The sequence below is a fragment of the Salvelinus alpinus genome, chromosome 7, assembly GCF_045679555.1.
Source record: "Salvelinus alpinus chromosome 7, SLU_Salpinus.1, whole genome shotgun sequence".
Taxonomy (NCBI): Eukaryota; Metazoa; Chordata; class Actinopteri; order Salmoniformes; family Salmonidae; genus Salvelinus; species Salvelinus alpinus.
The window spans coordinates 50,804,207-50,821,035 of NC_092092.1; positions in this window are offsets into that span (position 1 = coordinate 50,804,207).

Here is a 16,829-nt window from a genome sequence, read left to right on the forward strand (position 1 = left end):
TGTCAAAAACATACTGCGTATTTTAAACACATTTGGATCATTCTCAGGTTACAAATTGAACATTCAGAAAAGTGAATGTTTTCCGATCAACCCTGCTGCCAAGCAAATTCCCCCTGGAGCCCTGCCTTTCCATCTGTCTCCCTCTGGTTTTTCCTATTCATGTGTGAATATAACACATTCTCTGGCTACCCTGCATAAAACTAACTTTGCAAGTTTAGTCACATGAGTTAAAGTAGACTTACAATGCTGGGATAGTCTGGCTCTCTCCTTAGCTGGCAGAATCAAATCTGTTCAAATAAACATTTTACCTAGGTTTCTATACCTTTTTCAATGTCTTTCGAACTTTCTGCCGATTTTTATTTGTATTTTTTTTAACCAAATTGTATAGGCTCATCAGTCATTTTATCTGAGCTGGCAAATCACCTACACTCAAAAAAATTGGGGTTCAACAAGGGTTCTTCTGAGATCCTCAAATTTAAGCCTCTAGACACTGAAAATTGCCCCCAAAAGGTTCTTCCAAGAACCCCATAGGAGGTGGGGGTTCTTGCAGAAACCTATTTTCTCAACTGAAACATTTGGATTTTAATTTGAATGGACAGCAGGTGCGGGCACTTAACTGAAACATGTAAAGATCTCCTCAATTTAAGGTAAGGTTTTTCCCTTGTATGATCTACATTGATATTGTTTTCTGATGACACCTTCTTTCTTTTCATGTTTGTGCAAATCTTTCTAAAACAGAAAATGGACACAATTCAATGGATATCAATCAACAAAGAGGTAAGAATATGTACTGTAGGCTATGAGAAAATGCTGAAGGCTAGCTGCATTGGGTGCAGATGACTGAACTGCTCACTTTTGTGTCTGTGTCTGCAGGTATAAAGACGAGGAGGAATACAAAGGTTTGTCAATTGTTATTGGTATGTTATGCAGATCAGATTTACCATCCTCCTCCCTTACCTCTTCAATGAATATCCCATAGGCCTCTACATTATGGACAAGGTGTGCATGTTTTATTGATCATCTGTATAACTACTATTTTGGGGATTTACAGACTTCACCCTCCCTACACCTCTGATGAATATAACAGGAAAGCTGTTCGATCACCATGCACTGCATATGAAGTTATAAAAAAAGTTATTAATGTTAGCTAGCTAGCTAACAAGCTAGAAACTAGCTAAAACATTGTTTAGAATGTTGCTTTCAGTTGCCTAGTTTGCTAGATTGACATGTACTAAAATCATTTTTAAACAGATGGGTTTATTGTATAAAATATTCAAGGGACATTTTCTCAAAAGTGGGGTTACAAGTTTATCAACTTTCAAAGCAGAATTACTTTCCCATTGTTCCTCAACTGTAGTGTATGATACACCATTTTCTAGCTCTGAGTCTTTACTTTTATTCAAAACTAAAAAACACAATTTCTGTCACGCCCTGACCATAGAGAGCCTGTTATTCTCTATGTTGGTTAGGTCGGGGTGTGACTAGGGTGGGTCATCTAGGTAATTATATATCTATGTTGGCCTGGTATGAATCCCAATCAGAGGCAGCTGTTTGTCGTTGTCTCTGATTGGGGATCATATTTAGGCAGCCATTTCCCCTTTGTGCTTTGTGGGATCTTGTCTAGGTATAGTTGCCTGTGAGCACTACTCTGAGCTTCACGTTTCGTTTGTTCGCTTTATTGTTTTTGTTATTTGAGTTTTCTCTTCCTAATAAAAAGGATGGAAACATACCACGCTGCATTTTGGTCCACTCCTTATGACGATCGTGACAATTTCAAATGTTGCTACATAAGAGCCAGTCGTCACATTTTAGAGTGGCCTTTTATTGTCCCCAGCACAAGGTGCACCTGTGTAATGATCATGCCATTTAATCAGCTTCTTGATATGCCACACCTGTCAGGTGGATTAATTTGTTTGGTAAGTGAGAAACGCTCACAAATAGGGATTTAAACAAATTTGTGCACACAATTGGAGAGAAATACGCTTTTTGTGCGTATGGAACATTTCAGATATCTTTTATATCAGATCGTGAAACATGGGACCAACACTTTACATGTTGCGTTTATATTTTTGTTCAGTGTAATTTCTGTGAACTGCTTAGGCGGGAGAAGCGCACCGTACAGGTCTTCTCCGGAATGGATCTCAGTGTATGATTGTACAATACACAGTCAAACCGCAAATTGTTCGCCTTGCAGCAGAATCGGAAGCTCTGACCTATGCGGAGAAGAGGATCAGCATCTACTCAGATCTGAGTGTCAACCTGCTAAAACGGATGTCAACCTACAATGAAATGAGATCACGGCTGCACAAGCTAAACCTAAGATATGGCTCCATCCACCCAGCAAAACTCCTCTTAACCTTCCAGAATACAACACACACATTTTTCACTGCCAAGTAGGTTCATGACTTTTTCGATAAGCACATCAAGTCAACACACAAAGGGACGAGCCGACAGATCTAGGCTAACCCCAATTTGGCTGGCTCAATTGTTCACAGAGAGGTCTTCTGGGTGGGAAACGACCAATGGCTGGTTTCCCTGTGTGTCCTGCTTTTTGTTTCACACCCATGGGCTTATTAACACCAAAGATAACAATTACATCATTAATGCTACATTCTTTTTTTTTAAACGATGGCAACGCTAGCTGTTCACTCTTGGAATTTGAAAAGTCTAAACTCGCCTATTAAATGTTCCAGCTGTCTTGATATCCTAGGAAGAAACCATATTGATACAGCAATGTTCCAAGAAACACACCTCCTCCAAAAGGACTCACATAGACTAGAGAACCATTTGTACAAACCATTTGTACAAACAAAACTAAAGGTGTAATCATAATGATACATAAGAAACTCAAAATTACCATCGTGGGTAAAGGCGAGGACCAAGAAGGCAGAATCACTTTCCCTAAATGTATTCATAATGGAAAGAAAATGTTATAAGAAAAACATCTGAATGGTAGCTAACATAGTTACAGGTACTCTTACACTATGCTTGAAACAACTTTGGAACCAAATATCCACAGTTGCTAATAGTTATGGGTAGCTACCTGACAAGCTAGCTAGCTTTATTGGTCCAAGGAGTAGGTTAGCTTGCCTCTAGATTCACTGGTAAAACTCCAGTATTGCTGCTAAACCCTATATTCATCCTTGATCATTTAACACCATTGCAGAAGAAGGAGCAGGAGAGTGGATGGTCCTCCACCTTGTCGTAGCTAGCTGTGCTGTGCTCTGTTGCGATTAGCAAAGCTACCCTGAGTGACTGTCATCGAAGTGCCCATGTCCGGCTTTTGGTTTGTTTGCAATCGATGACTGCGTATGCTGAATGACCCGGTTTGGTGGGAAATTTGAAGGGTTCAGTGTTCTGACATCACTAAATATCAATGCTGTGTATTAAACTACTGTACTTGGTTAGCTAACAGTATATGAGCTTGGCAAAACAGAGGCCATGGAGAATGCTCCTAAGCAGGGCTGAGGTCAATTCGAATTGAAGGCAGTCAATTCAGTAAGTGATTTTAATTAAAAAGGTAAAAATTGAAGTTTATTGAGAAGTTATTGAAAATAGATGCAGTTTAAAAAAATATATATTTAAGTTTACTTCCTGAATAACGCTAATTTCCCAACTCCCTATATGTAACCAAAAATCCCTCCTTGTTAGAGAAATGGAGAAGTACTCAAATTCCTGGAAGGGTTGGAGTATTTGGTCACGCTGAGGCCTCCGCTCCCTTGTTTAGATCACGCTGAGGCCTCCGCTCCCTTGTTGTGAGGAGAACTGTTCGCACGCAATTAGTCTAAGTTGATAGCACAGCAATTGATAGCGCAGCAAAACAACCGTCCCCATTTAATTCTTGGATAATGACATTGCAGAGGTGTAGTGCTGGAAAAATCTAATTAACTTTTTTCTTTTTGTATTTCACAAGCATCCCGCTCTTATCTGCTGACTGATTAAACGTGCACTGAGGGAAATTTTGTACACATGTACCACACACAAAATCTCAGCGGGACAACTCCTGAGATATGCAAATCATTACATTTTACAGTGACATGAGTGAAAGGATGAAGAAAAAATCATTGTGGAGTTTCACCAGACCTGGGTTCAAATACTATTCTTAACAAAAACATCCAGCGTTTACTTTAGCCTGCTTGGAGTGCCAGATGAGCAGGTTTTGCAGTTTTGCGACTATACTATTGGTTCTATTGCGCCAGACAAGATCAATTCTTGCTAAAGTATTTACAATTATTTCAAAATGTATTTCAACCCAGGTCTGCGTTTCATGTTAGATTTTGGCCTGGAAGAATGCTAGTGATCAAATGCCAGACCAAAATGGCTACCGTGAGTACAAGGGAAGAATGCTTATCAAAATTGGTCTGCTTGTTGTATTACACTTCCCTACCCTGGTCAATAATTAATCCATGACATGAATGATTTATGCTCGGTGTGGTCTGAAAATGTTTGTTTCAGCATGGGCCAGGTATTGATTCAGGGAATTGACTGGGAACAGCGGTGTCAGGTTCAATTGGGGAAACTATGGGGGTACCCGTATCAATGTATATTGAACAAGAATATAAATGCGACATGCAACAATTTCTACGATTTTACTGAGTTATAGTTCATATAAGAAATCAGTCAATTGACATAAATGAATTAGGCCATCTATGGATTTCACATCTGTTGGTCACCGATACATAAAAAAGGTAGGGGTGTGGATCAGAAAACCAGTCAAGCAGAGTGACACATCTCCTTCGCATAGAAATAACTAATTAATGTTGATTGTGGTCTGTGGAATGTTGTCCCACTCCTCTTCAGTTGCTGGATATTGGCGGGACTGGAACGCACTGTCATACACGTCAATCCAGAGCATCCCAAACATGCTCAATGGGTGATATGTCTGAGTATACTGGCCATGTAAAAACTGGGACATTTTCCGCTTCCAGGAATTGTGTACAGATCCTTGCGACATGGGGCCGTTTATTATCATGGTGGAACATGAGGTGATGGCGGCTGATGAATGGTAAGACAATGGGCCTCAGGATCTCGTCACAGTATCTCTGTGCATTGAAATTGCCATCGATAAAATGCAATTGTATTCATTGTCCGTAGCTTATGCCTACCCACACATACCACATCCCCACAGCCACCATGGGGCACTTTATTCACAACAAATTAGCAAACCACTCACCCACACGAAGCCATACACGTTGTCTGCCATCTGCCCGCTACAGTTGAAACTGGGATTCATCCATGAAGAGCACACTTCTCCAGCATGCCAGTAGCCATCGAAGGTGAGCATTTGCCCACTGAAGTCGGTTACGATGCCGAGCAGCAGTCAGGTCAAGACCTTGGTGAAGACCATGAGCATGCAGATGAGCTTCCCTGAGACGGTGTCTGATAGTTTGTGAATAACTTATTCGGTTGTGCAAACCCACAGTTTCATCAGCTGTCCGGGTGGCATGTCTCAGACCATCCCATAGGTGAAGAAGCCAGATGTGGATGTCCTGGGCTGGCTCGGTTACACGTGGTCTGCAATTGTGAGGCCGGTTGGACGTACTGCCAAATTTTCGAATACAACGTTGGAGAGAAATTACCATTCAATTATCTGGCAACAGCTCTGGGGGACATTCCTGCAGTCAGCAAAACTTGAGAAATCTGCGGCATTGTGTTGTGTGGCAAAACTGCACATTTTAGAGGGGCCATTTTTTTGTCCCCAGCACAAGGTGCACATGTGTAATGATCATGCTGTTTAATCAGCTTTTTGATATGCCACACCTGCCAGGTGGATGGATTATCTTGGTAAAGGAGAAATGCTCACTAACAGGGATGTAAACAAATGTGTGCACAAAATTTGAGAGAACTAAGCATTTTTTGCATATGGAACTTTTCTGGGATCTTTTATTTCAACTTATGAAACATAGGACCAACACTTTACATGTTGCGTTTATATTTTAGTTCAGTATAGTTTGGGTTTTAAGTTAAATCCCTTATGCATAGGATTCCATTGTTTTATAACATGTAGGTAATAGTAAATTAAGTAAACAGTACATGTATAGTTGATGGGACGTTGATGGCATTGGTTATCATGCGTACTGTGTACATATTAGGAAAGCTACACGTTGGCGGTGGATGAAGTGTCATCTACTTAAGACAGGCAGTACTTTGAGACTCAATGAAAAGCGCTTCTAGACAAATGCAATTGATTGTCATTATGTTTTCTCTAGAGCAACACAAGTGAGAGTTGCTGACACATGGATCAACAGCACAAAATATGAGTCACCATCTGTTGCACAACTCAAGTATCGGGCAACTTTAACTACTGTAAGCAAATCTTTTTAAGCACGCCAAATTGATTTAATGTGAGATGCCGGTTGAAATATATTTGTCTTTTCTCTTCTACTTGATGATGCTGCAGTATGCTTTGCTTCGCAGGATAACTAATTGCCAAGGGTTTATTGCAGCTATAAATAAGTAAAGGGATGTCTGCTGCTGATATTTTAGTTTTTATTTCCAGGGTGTGGAAGTGAAAGAATCTGATCCTTGTCTTCATCGACTTGGATCGGCTATTCTCAGAAGAGATTCTTATCGGGAAGCCCTGGGGCACCAGTGTTTATCCCAGGGAAAAGATGATATCAGACAGAAGCAGAACAAAGGATTATGGGGGCTTGTAGGATGTGCTGCTCAGCTGCCACTCAAGGCGGCTGGGTTCGGAAGGTTGGGGAGAGGGGAGTCTGCCAGGTGAAAGCGAACATAATGCCAAAAAGCCATAGTGCAGTGGGCTTAGTGGCTTACCCATGAATTAACCATTGTGAGTATATTCTCCCCTATTGCCAAAGCGCAAGGCAGCCAACCCAGCAGCACCTCCAGAGAACCATGACAACATGAAAGGTTTCACATCCATTTTAATCGGCCAGACCGGAACAAGTAAACGTTTTTTTACAGTCCCTACTGACAGTGTCTATAATTCAAAGTAATGTACACTTTCTTGATGCAATGTACAGAAAAATAGTTTCTCTAGTATGTTGTCACTACCCCCTACAGTACGTCCTCTTGCACCAAATACACCATTACTCAATCTTTAACAAATGCGCTGTGGGGCGCAAACGCATCCCTCAAAATCTGAATTAAAATTCCCCCCATGAAACTGATTTAACTGGCAGGGGCACACATGTTGTTAAATGTTTGTCCCTTTGTTTTATTTTAATTACAAATGAATGGGTCCACGCTGGTTGCTTTTTGTCACAGAGAGAGCAGGCAGTAAGTAAGGAAGTCTCCTAAGGAGAACTTCAAGAGATTTTTCTTTACTTTGTGTTTATTGATGTAATTCTGCTATATAAGTCAACTAACAGTAGGGCTTTGGCCAGTGTTTTTTATCAAGTCTCAGGTGCAATTCCACGTCAACAGAATGATGCTGAGACTAAAGATTCTACAAAAATACATTTAGTTGAAGAGCAGTGCAGATGCAAAATTTGCAGAATGACAGTTTGTGGTGTTTGTGCTATCGTTCTGTTACCAAACGTTGCATCTGCACAGTTCTTCAAGTCAATTTGTAAAATTTTCTGTGGAAATTGTTAAAAGTCGTCCTTGTGCATGGAGTTGTATGGTTTCTTTAACTTTGCAATCATTGGGGGTTTTTCGGCATACATGTAAAGTGAAAAATACGAGTCTCAGTATCACTCTGTTACTGTGGAATTGCCCCTCCAAAAATATTGATAATTCCACATTTCATTTGTTCGACATCTTTCTGAGCACACAATGTCACCATACAGTGAGATTTTGTGTCACTGGCATACACACAATACCCCATATTGTCAACGTGGATTTACAAATGAAAAGCTGAAATGTATTCAACCCCTTTGTTATGGCAAGCCTAAATATGTTCAGGAGTAAGAATGTTCTTAACAAGTCACAAAACTTGCATCGACTCACTCTGTGCACAATTACAGTGTTTACCATGCTTTTTGAATGACTACCTCATCTCTGTACCCCACACATACAGTTATTTGTAAGGTCCATTCAATCGAGCAGTGAATTTTAAACACATATTTAACCACAAAGACCAGGGAGGTTTTCCATTGCCTCACAAAGAAGGGCACCTATTGGTAGAAAAGTCAAATAAAAAAAAGCTGACATTGAATATCACTTTGAGCATTGTGACGTTATTAATTACAGTTTGGATGGTGTATCAATACACCAGTCACTACAAAGATACAGGCGTCCTTCCTAACTCAGTTGCCGGAGCGCAAGGAAACCATTCAGGGAATTCACCACGAGGCCAAGTTTAATGGCTGTGATAAGAGAAAACTGAAGATGGATAAACAACATTGTAGTTACTCCACAATACTAATCTAAATGACGAGTGAAAATAAGAATAAACATTTCCAAACATGCATCCTGTTTGCAATAAGGACTAAAGTGAAATTAACTTTATTTGTATTTGTATGTATTATGGATTATGGATCCACTGCTGCCAAGGCAGTGCCACATATCTACAGTTCAAAATCCATGTGTACGTGTGTGTATAGTGGACATGTTATTGTGTGTGTGTGTGTATGCATGTGTCTGTGCCTATGTTTGTGTTGCTTCACAGTCCCCGCTGTTCCATTAAGTGTATTTTTATGTTTTTTAAATCTAATTTTACTGCTTGCATCAGTTACTTGATGTGGAGTTCCATGTAGCCATAGCTCTATGTAGTACTGTGCGCCTCCCATAGTCTGTTCTGGACTGTGAAGAGACCTCTTGTGGCATGTCTTGTGGGGTATGCATGGGTGTCCGAGCTGTGCGCCAGCAGTTCAAACAGACAGCTCGGTGCATTCAACATGTCAATACCTCTCATAAAAACAGGTAGTGATTAAGTCAATCTCTCCTCCACTTTTTAAATGTTTTATTTTATTTGTTGACAGGTCACTGGGAGAGTTATGTTTTGTTTTTTTGTTTTTTACCCCTTTTTCTCCCCAATTTCGCGGTATCCAATTGGTAGTTACAGTCTTGTCTCATCGCTGCAACTCCCGTACAGACTCGGGAAAGGCGAAGGTCGATTGGCATGCGTCCTCCAAAACAAAACCCAACCAAGCCACACTGCTTCTTGACACAATGTCGACAATGTGTCGGAGGAAACACTGTGCACCTGGCGACCGTGTACTTTGCCTGACCCGCCACAGGAGTCGCAAGTGCATGATGGGACAAGGACATACCTGCTGGCCAAACCCTCCCCTAGCCCAGACGTCGCTGGGCCAATTGTGCGCCGCCCTCATGGGTCTCCCAGTCACGGCCGCCATCAACAGAGCCTGGACTCAAACCCAGAATCTCTAGTGCCACAGCTAGCACTGCAATGCAGTCCCTTAGACCACTGTGCCACTCGGGAGGCCCAATCTCTCCTCCACTTTGAGCCAGGAGAGATTGACATGCATATTATTAATATTATTAATATTAGCTCTCTGTGTACATCCAAGGGCCAGCCGTGCTGCCCTGTTCTGAGCCAATTGCAATTTTCCTAAGTCCTTTTTTGTAGTCCAGGTGCGACAAAACCAGGGCCTGTAGGACCTGCCTTATTGATAGTGCTGTTAAGAAGGTAGAGCAGAACTTTATTATTGATTTACTTCTCCCCATCTTAGCTACTGTTTTGACCATGACAGTTTACAATCTAGGGTTACTCCATGCAGTTTAGTCACCTCAACTTGCTCAATTTCAACATTATGTATTACAAGATTTAGTTGAGGTTTAGCGTTTAATGAATGATTTGTCCCAAATATAATGCTTTTAGTTTTAGAACTATTTAGGACTAACTTATTCCTTGCTCCCCACTCTGAAACTAACTGCAAATCTTTGTTAAGTGTTTCAGTAATTTCAGTCGCTGCACTGTAGTAGCTGACATGTATAGAGTTGAGTCATCCGCATACATAGAAACTCTGGCTTTACTCAAAGCCAGTGGCATGTCATTAGTAAAGATTGAAAAGTCATGGGCCTAGACAGCTGCCCTGGGGAATTTCTGATTCTACCTGCATTATGTTGGAAAGGCTTCCATTAAAGAACACCATCTGTGTTCTGTTAGACAGGTAACTCTTTTTCCACAAATTAGCAGGGGGTGTAAAGCCGTAACACATACGTTTTTCCAGCAGCAGACTATGATCAATAATGTCAAAAGCCGCACTGAAGTCTAACAAAACAGCCCCCACAATCTTTTTATCATCAATTTCTCTAAGCCAATAATCAGTAATTTGTGTAAGTGCTGTGCTTGTTGAATGTCATTCCCTATAAGCATGCTGGAAGTTTGTTGTCAATTTGTTTACTGTAGAATAGCGTTGTTTCTGGTCAAACACAATTTTTTCCAAATGCTTACTAAGGGTTGGTAACAGGCTGATTGGTCGGCTATTTGAGCCAGTAAAGGGAGCTTTACTATTCTTGGGTAGCGGATTGACTTTTGCTTCCCTCCAAGCCTGGGGTCACACACATTCTAGTAGGCTTAAATTGAAAATATGGAAAATAGGAGTGGTAATATTGTCCGCTATTATCCTCAGTAATTTTCCATCCAAGTTGTCAGACCCCGGTGGCTTGTCAATGTTGATAGACACCAATACTTTTCTCACCTCTTCCACACTCACTTTACAGAATGCAAAATTACAATGCTTGTCTGTCATAATTTTGTCAGATATACTTGGATGTGTAGTTTCAGCATTTGTTGTTGTCATGCCATCCCTAAATTTGCTAATCTTGCCAATGAAACAATCATTAAAGTAGTTGGCAATATCAGTTGGTTTTGTGATGAATGAGCCATCTGATTCAATGAATGATGGAGCTGAGTTTGCCTTTTTTCCCCAACATTTCAAGCTTTTTACTATCATTCTTTAGGTAATTTATCTTTGTTTCATAGTGTAGTTTCTTATTATTTTTATTCAGTTTAGTCACAATATCTCAATTTGCAATACGTTTTCCAATCGTTTGTGCAGCCAGACTTATTTGCCATTCATTTTGCCTCATCCCTCTCAACCATACCATTTTCCAGTTCCTCATCAATCCACAGGGATTTATCAGTTTTTACAGTCATTTTCTTAATGGGTGCATGCTTATTAGTAACTGGAATAAGCAATTTCACAAATGTGTCCAGTGCAGTGTCTGTTTGCTCCTCTTTACACACCACGGACCTACAAATATTCTTTACATCAACAACATAGGAATCACTACAAAACTTATTGTATGACCTCTTATACATAATATTAGGCTTTGGTTTTCCTAGATATGGCTACTATATTGTGATCTCTACATCCGAAGGATTTGGACACTGCTTTCAAACAAATCTCTGCAGCATTAGTAAAGATATAATCAATACATGTTGATGATTTCATTCCTGTACTGTTTGTAACTACTCTGGTAGGTTGATTGATAACCTGAACCAGGTTGCAGGCACTAGTTACAGTTTGAAGCTTTCTCTTGAGTGGGCAGCCTGATGAAAGCCGGTCCATATTTAAATCACCCAGAAAGTACTTATGTCCTGAATACAAAGTGTTATGTTTGGGGCAAATCAAATACAACACACCACAGAGTACCACTCTTTAAGCATGGTGGTGGCTGCATCATGTTATGGGTATACTTGTCATCGGCAAGGACTAGGATGTTTTTTTAGGATTAAAAAAAATTGAATAGAGCTAAGCACATGCAAAATCCTAGAGGAAAATCTGGTTCAGTCTGCTTTCCAACAGACACTGGGAGAAAAATGCACCTTTCAGCAGGACAATAATCTAAAACACAAGGCCAAATGTACACTGAGACGACATTGAATGTTCCTGAGTGGCCTAGTTACAGTTGTGACTGAAATCGTTTTGAAAATCTGTGGCAAAAGTTTAAAATGTTTCTTCCGCTTTGACATTACAGAAAATGTTGTATTATTCATTGACAAAATAATGACAATTAAATCCATTTAATCCCACTTTGTAATACAACAAAATGTGAATTACGTCGAGGGGCGTGAATACTTTCTGATGGCACTGTATGTCAAGTACAGGAAATAATAAGAGATGAGGTGAAAGGTGCAGCAGACATATACAAGAATAGGACAGCACATTGTGACACATTATACATTGTAATTCAAACTCTTCACAAGACTTTTCTGTCTGATTGAACTGAGTATTAACAATCCACAATTGTATGTACACAATAGGTATACTTTGCCCTATTATGTACCAATGTACACAATACGTCTCCTTGTCCTCTATGTTTCTCCTGCAATGATTAACAAGAAAAAGTTACTGTTACCAAAGCAACATTGATTGTCAAAATAATCAGAGTAGGTGCACTTCACATCCAATAAGCAGTTAGAATTATTAAAGTGGGCTTTACTGTAACGCGTGGTTAAATTATTACATTTTAGGTCATGTATGCAGTCAAAGTAAACACAGGGGTCCCCACATGAAAAAATACTATAGGGTACTATGGTATGAATTCTATTTTATTCACTGTAGTGTTTTTGCGCAATTTACTGTAGTGTTTTTGCAAATTACTGTCCGCAAAAATACTACAGTAAATTGCGCAAAAACACTACAGTGAATAAAATAGAATTCATACCATAGTACCCTATAGTATTTTTTCATGTGGGGACCCCTGTGTTTACTTTGACTGCATACATGACCTAAAATGTAATAATTTAACCACGCGTTACAGTAAAGCCCACTTTAATAATTCTAACTGCTTATTGGATGTGAAGTGCACCTACTCTGATTATTTTGACAATCAATGTTGCTTTGGTAACAGTAACTTTTTCTTGTCCACATTTTGTTGTATTACAAAGTGGGATTAAATGGATTTAATTGTCATTATTTTGAATACTATGGTGAATACTGTAGTATTTAGTGTAGCATTTTTAGTTAACTATAGTATAAATACTGTAGTAAAATAACTGTAGTATATACTATAGTATTTACTGTAGTGTTTTTGCTGACTGAGTATACTGTAGTATTTACTGTTGTGTTTTTGCAGACTGTAGTTTTTACTGTAGGGTTTTACTATAGTGTTTTTGTTGTATTATCTTTGACACAGAAGTGGAGGCTTTCTCCTTCAGGAAACCTATTGGGGGAATACTAAAAGAGTTCATGTTTGGTAGGACTGGTCTTTTCTATAACCTGTGGGGAACACAATATGGTCTCTACTTGACATGTATTTTTCTCACTTATGGGTGGCACAAATTGTGATATGGGGGAGGGGAATGGTCAAGGTATATGTAAATTAAATATTGTAGTATTTACTATAGTTAAAAAAGTGTTGTGTTTTTTGCGGACTGTAGAGTTTTTGCGGAAATTACTGTTGTATTGACGTCAGTGTTATTTTGTGGATAACGCTGTAGTATTTACTATAGAATTCTACAGTATACTACAACATTCTATAGTAAGTAGTACACATGACAGAGGGATACTACAGTGTGTAGTATAGTATTCTACAGTATACTACACTTTACTATAGAATTCTATAGTAAGTACTGTAGAATTGTGTTGTGAACTGTAGTATTTTTTCATGTGGGTCTGAAAAATTGATTATTTCCAGCGTGGTATCATTACATAAGGAAAGTCGAATTGGAACCATTTCCTCTTCTACTTAATGATGATTCAGGTATGCAGCTGGCTGGTTTGGCTGGCTGGGTTGACTGCTGCCAAATAAAATGTATTTGTTCAGTGCTGGTTGCCACCACATGACTTTCATATAAGAAGTCCTTTTTTATAAAAAAAAAAATATTTTATTGTTTTTTATTGATTGTATTGCTTTTGATGTGATTCAATAAAAAAAGAATTCACAAAAATAAAGGAAGGGTGAATTGGGCACATTGTCCATGCAACCTGCATTACACTCTCTTACAGGAATGGAGCTCATCCAAACCTGTGTACTTCTGCATGAGTGAACCAAAGATGTGTCTGTGTGTGTGTTCCCACGTGCATGTGTGTGATTGCACTGTCACCTTTAATCACTTCCTCCACCTTTCAACATAGGGAGGGCAGCCAAAAGCGCCCTGCCAGGCCTCGTCACGGAGCTGCGCCATGGGGCCAGCCAGGCCTCATCAAGGAGCTGCGCCATGGGGCCAGTCAGTCATCCGAGACACAGCGTGGATCCAAAATGATTTCAAAAGCCAAGGGACTCACACATTTACCTCGTCAAGAGAGGGCAAAGAGCATGAAAAAGATGAAGGGGAAAGCAAAACAAAGGAGAGGAAAGAATTATGTGGGGTTGTGTGGGGACCCACGATAATGACACTCTCTCCCTCCCAGCTGCACCGTGCCAGTTTTCATATCCCCCTTATCCAAGACGGGCAGGGGCCGTAAAGGGGCCACAGACTGATAAAAATCCTGGCACACCGTTTAGTCCATGCTTCTCGCCTCACAATTATCTTCCCGGGCAATCATTCCTCCCTCTAGCGGCAGATGTGAGTTGCCTTAATAAGAGGCTTCTCTCCCCCCTTTAGATTGGGCTCCCAAGGCTCCCTGGTGGCCCCTGTAGCCCTGCTCTGTTAAAAATCAGCACCTGGCTTTACTTGCATTATCTGGGTGGTTGATGCAATCTCTTTCTTTAAGATTTCCCCGTAATGGCTGCAGGTATGACTTCAGGGACCTCGCTGCGACCCCAGATGACTCTAAATTTCCAGATTTTACTGAGATTTACAAGAAGGTAAGAAGAAAAAACTTGTAAGAGTTGTGTCTAAGATGAAATAATTCGAAAAATTGCTGCAGGCTTGGGAAATAATAGATGGCGTGTGTGTATCTGTTCAGGTGTGTTGAGTAGTCATTTTTATATTGCCCTTTTAAATGTAAGAACTAATCAATCATTCACCTTGGCGTATTGGATAAAGTTGTTCTACTCTTGCATCACGAGGAAGTTTAAAAGTGATTGCAAAGTAGTCTACAAAGATGTGTATGACGGAGGTTGTGTGGCTTGTTCTTGTCAAACGAGACCTCAGCAAGACAAACTATATACTGAAATTTCCAACCAAATCATTCTTATTTTGGATACTCAACATTAAGGTTCACAAATACTGTATATTAAATATGATAATCCATTACTACTATAACAAATAACATTTATGAAAGAGGTCAACATATTCTGAGAGAGAATTTATATCAAAAACACCAAACAGATATGTAAATAGACAATGTTCTAATAGCTAGTTTTGTTGCTGCTTCGATGTCCTTGAGGAAATGTAATGGGCTCCAGACAGTGCAAAAAAACTTCCTTGAAATTCATCATGTTCCGTCTTCGATGTTAATATGACTTAAGCGCCCATTGACGCACAACAAAGGCAGAGCTGGCTATCACTTTTCTTCAATCACATGTAAAGAAAAAATTACGATACACACCATTATCTAGGCCGTGCAAACATTGCGACAGCTTGACGTGTTGTATTATCCTCACTAAGACCTCTGTTCAAAATGTCTTTCCAAATGAGGATTGAGCCACTCGTATTAAAGCCACACAAGATTAACTTGCTCATTTAAAAAAAAGAATCCCAGACATTGTGGTCGTGCTTTGTCTGCGCGGCCTGTGCAACTTCGTCGGCCTGTAGTATTTATTTTCGTTACCGTTGGCTGTGGTAGGGCCTGTTTCTGTATTATCAGGGTTCATTCAGTACAGCGCTTGCTCACATGACAGTTCATTTTCTGCATGATCTCACAAAAGTCGATAGCATCTTGTGAAGACAAATACTAGATATTGCGGGCTAACTGATGCAGTTGGGGGAAGACCATTAATCATGTGTTTCTTGGAGGTGTAGGAGGATGTGAGGCCCACCCAGCTAGTCTTCGTGCATTAATAAAAGCCTGATATGATCTATGAATGGGTTCACAGCAGCTGGTGCCTTCATTAACCATAGATCCGGCCTGGCCCTGTGGAAACAAGACATTCTGTCTATCTAATTTGCTGGACTGGATAATTTTTTGTTGTTTACCTGCATTTTATTTGAGCATGATGTAGTTTCCGTGTGTATTTACACGACGGCAACCTTCAATTACTTGAGCATATTGTGTAAAACTTAAGTGCCACATCTGTACAATGTTGTGCGTTCCATGTGATACATTTTTGTTAACTCCTGGCTGCACAATCATTTTTTTCTAAATTGAATAAACATCCCTTAGAACTATAGTGAATTAGAGGCAGGGTAAATATATAATTTGCCATTAAAAGCAGCCATCCCTTGCCTAGCAGGCAACTGAGAAGTGGTAGGAATGCGAAAGACAACCATTAATTTAGTAAATCGCCCGATTAGGGAAAAACAACATTCAACAAACTTCTTAATAGGGTAGACGTTTTAAGTTTGAATATTTTAGTGGGTCGCAATAGTTATTTCCTTGTGAAGTTAAGTGAGCTAACCACAGATTGAAAGCTTGAGTGTGTCTGTTATTTTCTTTTTACCTGACTTTGTTAAAAGATCCTGAGCTAAGTGTATGGTGTCTGTATTAGCTTCAGTCTCAGACACCGCCGTACAAGTGGCATACAGGAACATCTAATTAGCTTATTTCTCAGTGGCATACAGGCAAGGAAGATACAAGGTGATAAGGATGTAGATTTATCGCAAAACAGTTCTGATTTAATCGATTTGTTTAACTTATGCACAGTACACTGTCAACAACATGAATGTCTGATCATCCGCTCATAAAACAACAGTTCCAATGCTACAGTAGCCACCGACGCCTCATTGTCTTGATAGTTGTGTGTTTTGATCAAAAACGAGACCTTTCATTGTTCCATATCAGCCCTCAAATCTAAAATGTATATTCTATCGGACTGCTCTAATGTGTGGGAGGTACACTACATGACCAAAAGTATGTGGACACCTGCTTGTCGAACATCTCATTCCAAAATCATGGGCATTAATA